The following is a 6,000-nucleotide window of genomic DNA, read 5'->3' on the forward strand; positions in this document are numbered from 1 at the left end:
GAACAGCTTAGAAATACTAAATAAACTTGGTTAACTTACAGTTAAGGTCGCTTTTTAAAATACAAAACAAGACATTCCTGTACTATTGAAGAGCTGCTCTAAGATGCCCTCTATGTGCTGGCTGATAATAGCCATCTAAGGGTTGCTGTGATGCAACAAAATAGCTCAAGTGCAGTACATAGTATCCACTCCTCCTTTCTCCACAGAAACACACCCTTCTGAGGGGGGGCAGGAAAGGGGGCTGCTGCAGAGATGTTATAACAGCTCTGTGTTGGCTGGACAACAATTCCCTTTACATCACCAGAGAAGTGTAAAAGAGCCACATCATAAGGCAGAATCTGGGTAACTGTGTTTTGATGTCCTCTAGTGATAATTTTATTACATTACTTCTTAATACTATGCAGGAAATGTTTATTGGACTATACTACTCAGAATCCTTAGCAGGAAACGGAGTGTGTGTTTGCAAAGTGACAATCAATCATAATGGATTGTTAGTAGAAAACCTCAATGTAGCTGTCTCTCTCTCTATCATGTAAGTCCCACATATATACAAAATTTTGCAGATGGGGCCTGTTACGCACTACAGTTCAGTTTTGGGTATTAACCCAAATACAGTGGTACAACCTGGCTCAGACACAAGAGCGCTACAGATTGAGTGCTACACATTGCAACTTCAGAAAGATTTAGATATGGCGACTAAAAACTGTTTGGGTTGGGAGGTGGTGACAACTGAACCCAGAAAATCTAGGAGTAAGAAAGCCCCTTAAGAGTACATTCTCTGTGTGATCTTAAGGAATTAGACAACACAACAGCCAGTAATGACAATTGCAGCCATTCTGCTAAAGCTTCATATCAAGTTTTGAAAATGTTTCCCTGGGAGATCATGTGCGTGTAAGGTCAGATTGTGCTTAGCTTAATTCTTTCAGCTCTGATGGCTGAAGTGCTCAGGGTAAAGGCAGAGAGAAAGAAGATTGATTCTAGCTGTGACCAGAATCCCAGGAGAGGCAGCTGAGGTCACTCAATTAGGGTGAACTGCAAAGAATGGGGCAGGCAATCCCCAAAGCTGGTGGATATTTCAATACTTAGATTTACCAAGGCAGCACAAAAAAGCTTCTGTTATACCTCACTGGTTACTCAGAAGTCAACAACACAGTTCCCTTAAAGTAATACAGCCTCAGGCCTACACCTAGACATCCAAGTCAAAATGACGAGGATTACGGAAAATCTTATTCATCATATATAAAAAAAGGTCTACCAATCCCAAAGGACTTTGGGATTCATTCATTAATCCCAGGTTGATGAATATTCCAGACCTTTCCCAAATACACACTTACAGCCAATTCTTATGAACTAAACTAAAATTTATTAAAAAAGAAAAAAGAGTGAATATAGGTTAAAACGTCAGTATACATACAGACATAAGTACTATCTTGAGCTTCAGATTCATAGCAGAGACGGTGAGCTTTGTAGTTGCAAAGAGTTCTTTTAGAATTTAGTCCATAGGTTATAGTTTACTGTTCAATATCATATTCAGGGTGTTCCATTTTAGGACTGGGATCTCAATCTTGTGACTCAAACTTCCCCTGGTGACACATAAGCAGATCTGAGATAAAAAAGGATTGGGACCCAAGGGTCTTTTATACAGTTTTCTAGCATCCACTTGACCATACAGTCCTGGGTAAACAATACGCTTTTGATGTAACCTTCTGTTTCCTAAACCTCACCGGTAATCGGTAATCAACTACATGGATTAACATAAGGTAATGTATCCATTAAGCAGTTTATCACAAACTTTAAAGAGACATATAGACAATGACATTATTGCACCCAAGATTAATCTTAATGTTAATATTCCCTTTTGATCTCTGAATCCATAGCTATAGTGACAGACAGGAACTGTCTGTTTACATGGCTAGCATCTAATTCTCTAACAATACAGGTTTGCACTTCAAAGTTCTAACCTATTTACCACAGAATGGCCCTAATTACCATTCACATATTTTCCTAACACGACTTTACCCCAGAGAGGGTAGGGGGATGAGGCGAATGCAGGACTGTGTTCTCTAGTTGTTGATGGCCAGTCATGAAGGGGGATTGCATATTATATTCTACTTCCATAAATTTCAATGGGCATAGTGTCCTTTCATTCCAGGAAGCTCAAGGAGACATTATGTCTTCCTGAAGTACAATGGACCTGATTCCTTGTTGCCCTATAAACCTTTGCACCAGCTAGACAGCCACAAAGAGGCAGATGTAAGGCCCACAGGTGTAAAACTGTCAGACTCTGCCAGCTCATGAATAGAGGAGGTACAGGCCACCCCCACCATCTTTCCTTCTGCTGGGGAGTGTGTGTGTGAGGGGGGGGGGAGGGGGAGGGGCTTAACACTGCTTCCAATGTGGGCATGTGGCTTAACAGCACAGTCTGCTTCCATATAGATTAGCCCTCCCCAGTACATATTCAGTCCTTCTCATTCCTTCAGTTTGTATTCACAGTCATCTTGCTCTCTTATTTACATTACCCACGTTTCTCTCTCTCTTTCCCAATATCAAAGCTCTATTCATCATCACCGACTCATACTCTCATATGTGGTGTGGAAAGTCTGAGCCCTCGCTCCACAGTATGAGGAGCTGTCTGCCTGCACAACACAATAAAGTATTTAAGAGCCGTTACTCTCCCTGTACTTCCTTACTTCTCACTAATTAATGGAAATGCAAATGAATGAGTAAATTACAAGCAAGAGAGATTTTGTTCTGAGTCTATGCTTTAAAACTGTCCCAACGGCAATAAAATCAAAAGGGAATAGCAGAGCACATGCATCCCAAAAGCAACTCAGAGGTGTGCAGTGCAAGTGGTGATAAGAGAAATAGGAAAAGCCACTGTCTTCAGCCATATCGTTGTCAGATGTAAAATAAAAATGAGACAATTTTGAACAATTTGTTTTAAGGGAACCTTCCACTTCTGCATATAATGTCTACTGAACAGAAGTAGCATAAATCTCTCTACCTAGTACTTTAGCAAACACAATGTCAGATCTCATGGCTATTGGGATTGGTATAGGGGACAGCAAGCAAGTGAACAAGATCATGGCAGGATTAATATATAGGTGCTACAGGCTTAGGGCTCCTGCTCCTGAAGTCATGGGATTACATCACAATCTCAATTTACTTTCTTTACATTAAAGTTTCTAGTCCTCATAGTTATGAGGAGGGGAAAAAAAGCCTTGAAAATGTGACCCAAGTTGTACCTGAGTCTCCAGACAGCCTGAACTAACAGCTCTGAGAGAGGTGAACTGAGTCAGACACTTCAGTAATGCTGGAGTGCTGCGCTGGAGGGCCCTGCCATCACCACTGCATCAGGGGACTCTGGGTGGCAGCAGGAGAAGAGTGCAGCAGGGCTTGCCGCACTGCCCAAGCAAATGCACCTTGATGGTTGGATAAGTAATGAGAAGCCCCCTTCCTGCTACTCCTGCTTCATCTGGGGACTGAATGGATCACTACTGTTATCTCTGCTGCACCCAAGGGGAGCAGGATCCCTTATGCCATTCTGGAGAGGGAAAGAATGGGGTCCCTTGCCTCTCTGTGAATGGAGGGGGCTTCCTACTAGCCCTTCTCCATGTGGGGCAGGGCCATGGCATGCAGGCGGATCCACAATATGTAACATATTGTGCCTGAAGCCCTGCATTGCCATAATCCAGCCCTGGAAGTGAGCGGTATCCAGTGTGAAGGTGTACCATCAATTTTTTTAATGGCCATCAGAGAATTATCTTTCACCCCTTTTCACTATGACACAGCTTAGTCACCCTTTGGACTGCAGTACCACATTGTGTCAACATCTTCACTGACTTGCCCTGCTAACATACAAGATCATTTTTTCTGAAAGATTACAACTAATTCCCATGCCATGTAGCTTTTTCACTCTCCTTCTAAAAATTGCTCTTGTGACCTTGTAACACTTGCTACATTTCTACCCACATGATTTGTTTAATTGATGTTGGGAAAGGGATTAATTCTGCAATGGAGGCCCCTCAGGGAAAGGGTAGGTTGGCTTTGTCCACCTTGAACTGAGTCAGATAAAATGAGATCTTTACCTGCTACTAAGAGATGACTGAGTGCACCTTTCTGAGGCAGTTTCACCTGCACGCTGTCAGATGTCACCAGACTTCACTGGTGTTTCTACATAGACAGGGTAATGGCCTCAGCTTGCAGATTAGCCAGAGAAAAGTCAATTTTGAGAATCCAGAAAAGACATGAAGAGATGAAAAGAGAGAAACAGCAGGATTAGGATCACAAATTAAATGGCCAAAGCCAGATGCAGAAGATTATCCCAAAAGCTTCATTAGAGGATTTACAAGCCAGAACAAGCCTGCAATGGAGAAAATAGACAAAGCAAAAGCAGCTAATAGCAAGGCAACTATTAAAAAACAGACAAAGTGAAGTGTCTCAGATGAGTAGTAAACCATCAAATCAATTTATGTGTGTGTACACACACACACACACACACACACACAAAATTTCTTATGGGGGGACTGGGTAGTTCCGGGGTTATGGAGTAGGTTACAAAACCTTTCAAATGTAGTAGGTGATGTGAGGCCAGCTCAGGCCTGGAAATGGAAATTCTGAACTACAATGAGAAAGGCTATTCTTGTTTTCCTAAACCAGCAGGAAATACTGGGATGTTGTAAGCTTTCCAACCAAGCTTTATAGTCAAGCAATCTATATTAGGGTTCATCAAGCAGCCAGACTTTCAGATGCTTACGCAGACTCCAAACCTTTTGAGAGTTGCTTATCACCAGACAAAGTTCTCCCTGTCACCCAAACTGGGGATGGGTCACCATTTTTGTAGGTTCAACAAAAAGTTAGATGGTTTTAATTCTCACTGCAAGTTTCTTCTTGTGGGAAATTCATAGGTCTCTCCCAGCCTTCACTCGATTGTTTCCCCCCTTTCCAGTCCAGTTCTAGGTTTGTCTTCTCACCCAGCCCTAAAAAGACTGCTCTTCCTCATCCCAGCTCTCATGAATTCTGAGACTGCCATCTAGCCCTACTACCTGGCCCTCTGTCCTTATCCAGCACCCAAGCTGTTTCTTCTAGCCTGCTGCTCACATCCAATAGACCTCTATCTCTCTAGCTGCATGTAAAATAAATAAAATCCCTTTTAACTCAGAAGCCCTGGGAAGAGCTGAGCACAATGTACAAGAGTTTGTATGACAACTTTGCTTCTGGTTCCATAGGATTTGCTTACCTTGAGCTTCACCTTGAGTTTAGGATTGAGATGAACACAAGGAGTGAAATCTTGGCCCCAGTGAGTTGATAGAATCATAGAATATTAGGGTTGGAAGAGACCTCAGGAGATCATGTAGTCCAACCCCGTGCTCAAAGTGAAGACGGGATTTCACCCAGGTACTCAAAGGAACAGGGCCGCTCAGAAGGGTGGGGGGCAAGTGGGGCAATTTGCCCTAGGCCCTGGGCCCCACAGGGGCCCTCACGAGAATGTCGGAGGCTCCCCCCGCCTCCGCCTTCGCCTTCCCCCATCCCCCGGTACCTCAGTGTGCTGCGTCCAGGAGCAGCCCTGGACAGTGCTGCAGTGGCATGGCTCGGGCGGGGCCTGAGGTCCTCCCGCTCGGAGCCACATGGTCAGGGGGTGGGGCTGCGAGTTCCGGCAGGCCGAGCGGCAGGAGCTCCTGGACGTGGCTCGTTGAGGCTCTGGGAGAGCGGATAAGCGGCATGGTAAACCCCTCTGAGTCGGGCACCCCTCCAGCCCTGACCCCCAGCTCCGAGCCCAGCCCCTCTGAGCCGGGCACCCCCCGACCCCATCCCCCCCCCAGCCCTGACCCCCAGTTCCGAGCCCAGCCCCTCTCAGCCAGACACCCCCGTTTCCCCCACAGCCCTGACCCCTAGCTCCAAGCCCAGCCTCTCTGAGACTGACACCGCCGACCCATCCCCCCCACAGCCCTGACCCCTAGCTCCGAGCCCAGCCCCTCTGAGCCGGATACCCCCCCTACC

Source organism: Trachemys scripta, chromosome 4, assembly GCF_013100865.1.
Source record: "Trachemys scripta elegans isolate TJP31775 chromosome 4, CAS_Tse_1.0, whole genome shotgun sequence".
NCBI lineage: Eukaryota > Metazoa > Chordata > Testudines > Emydidae > Trachemys > Trachemys scripta.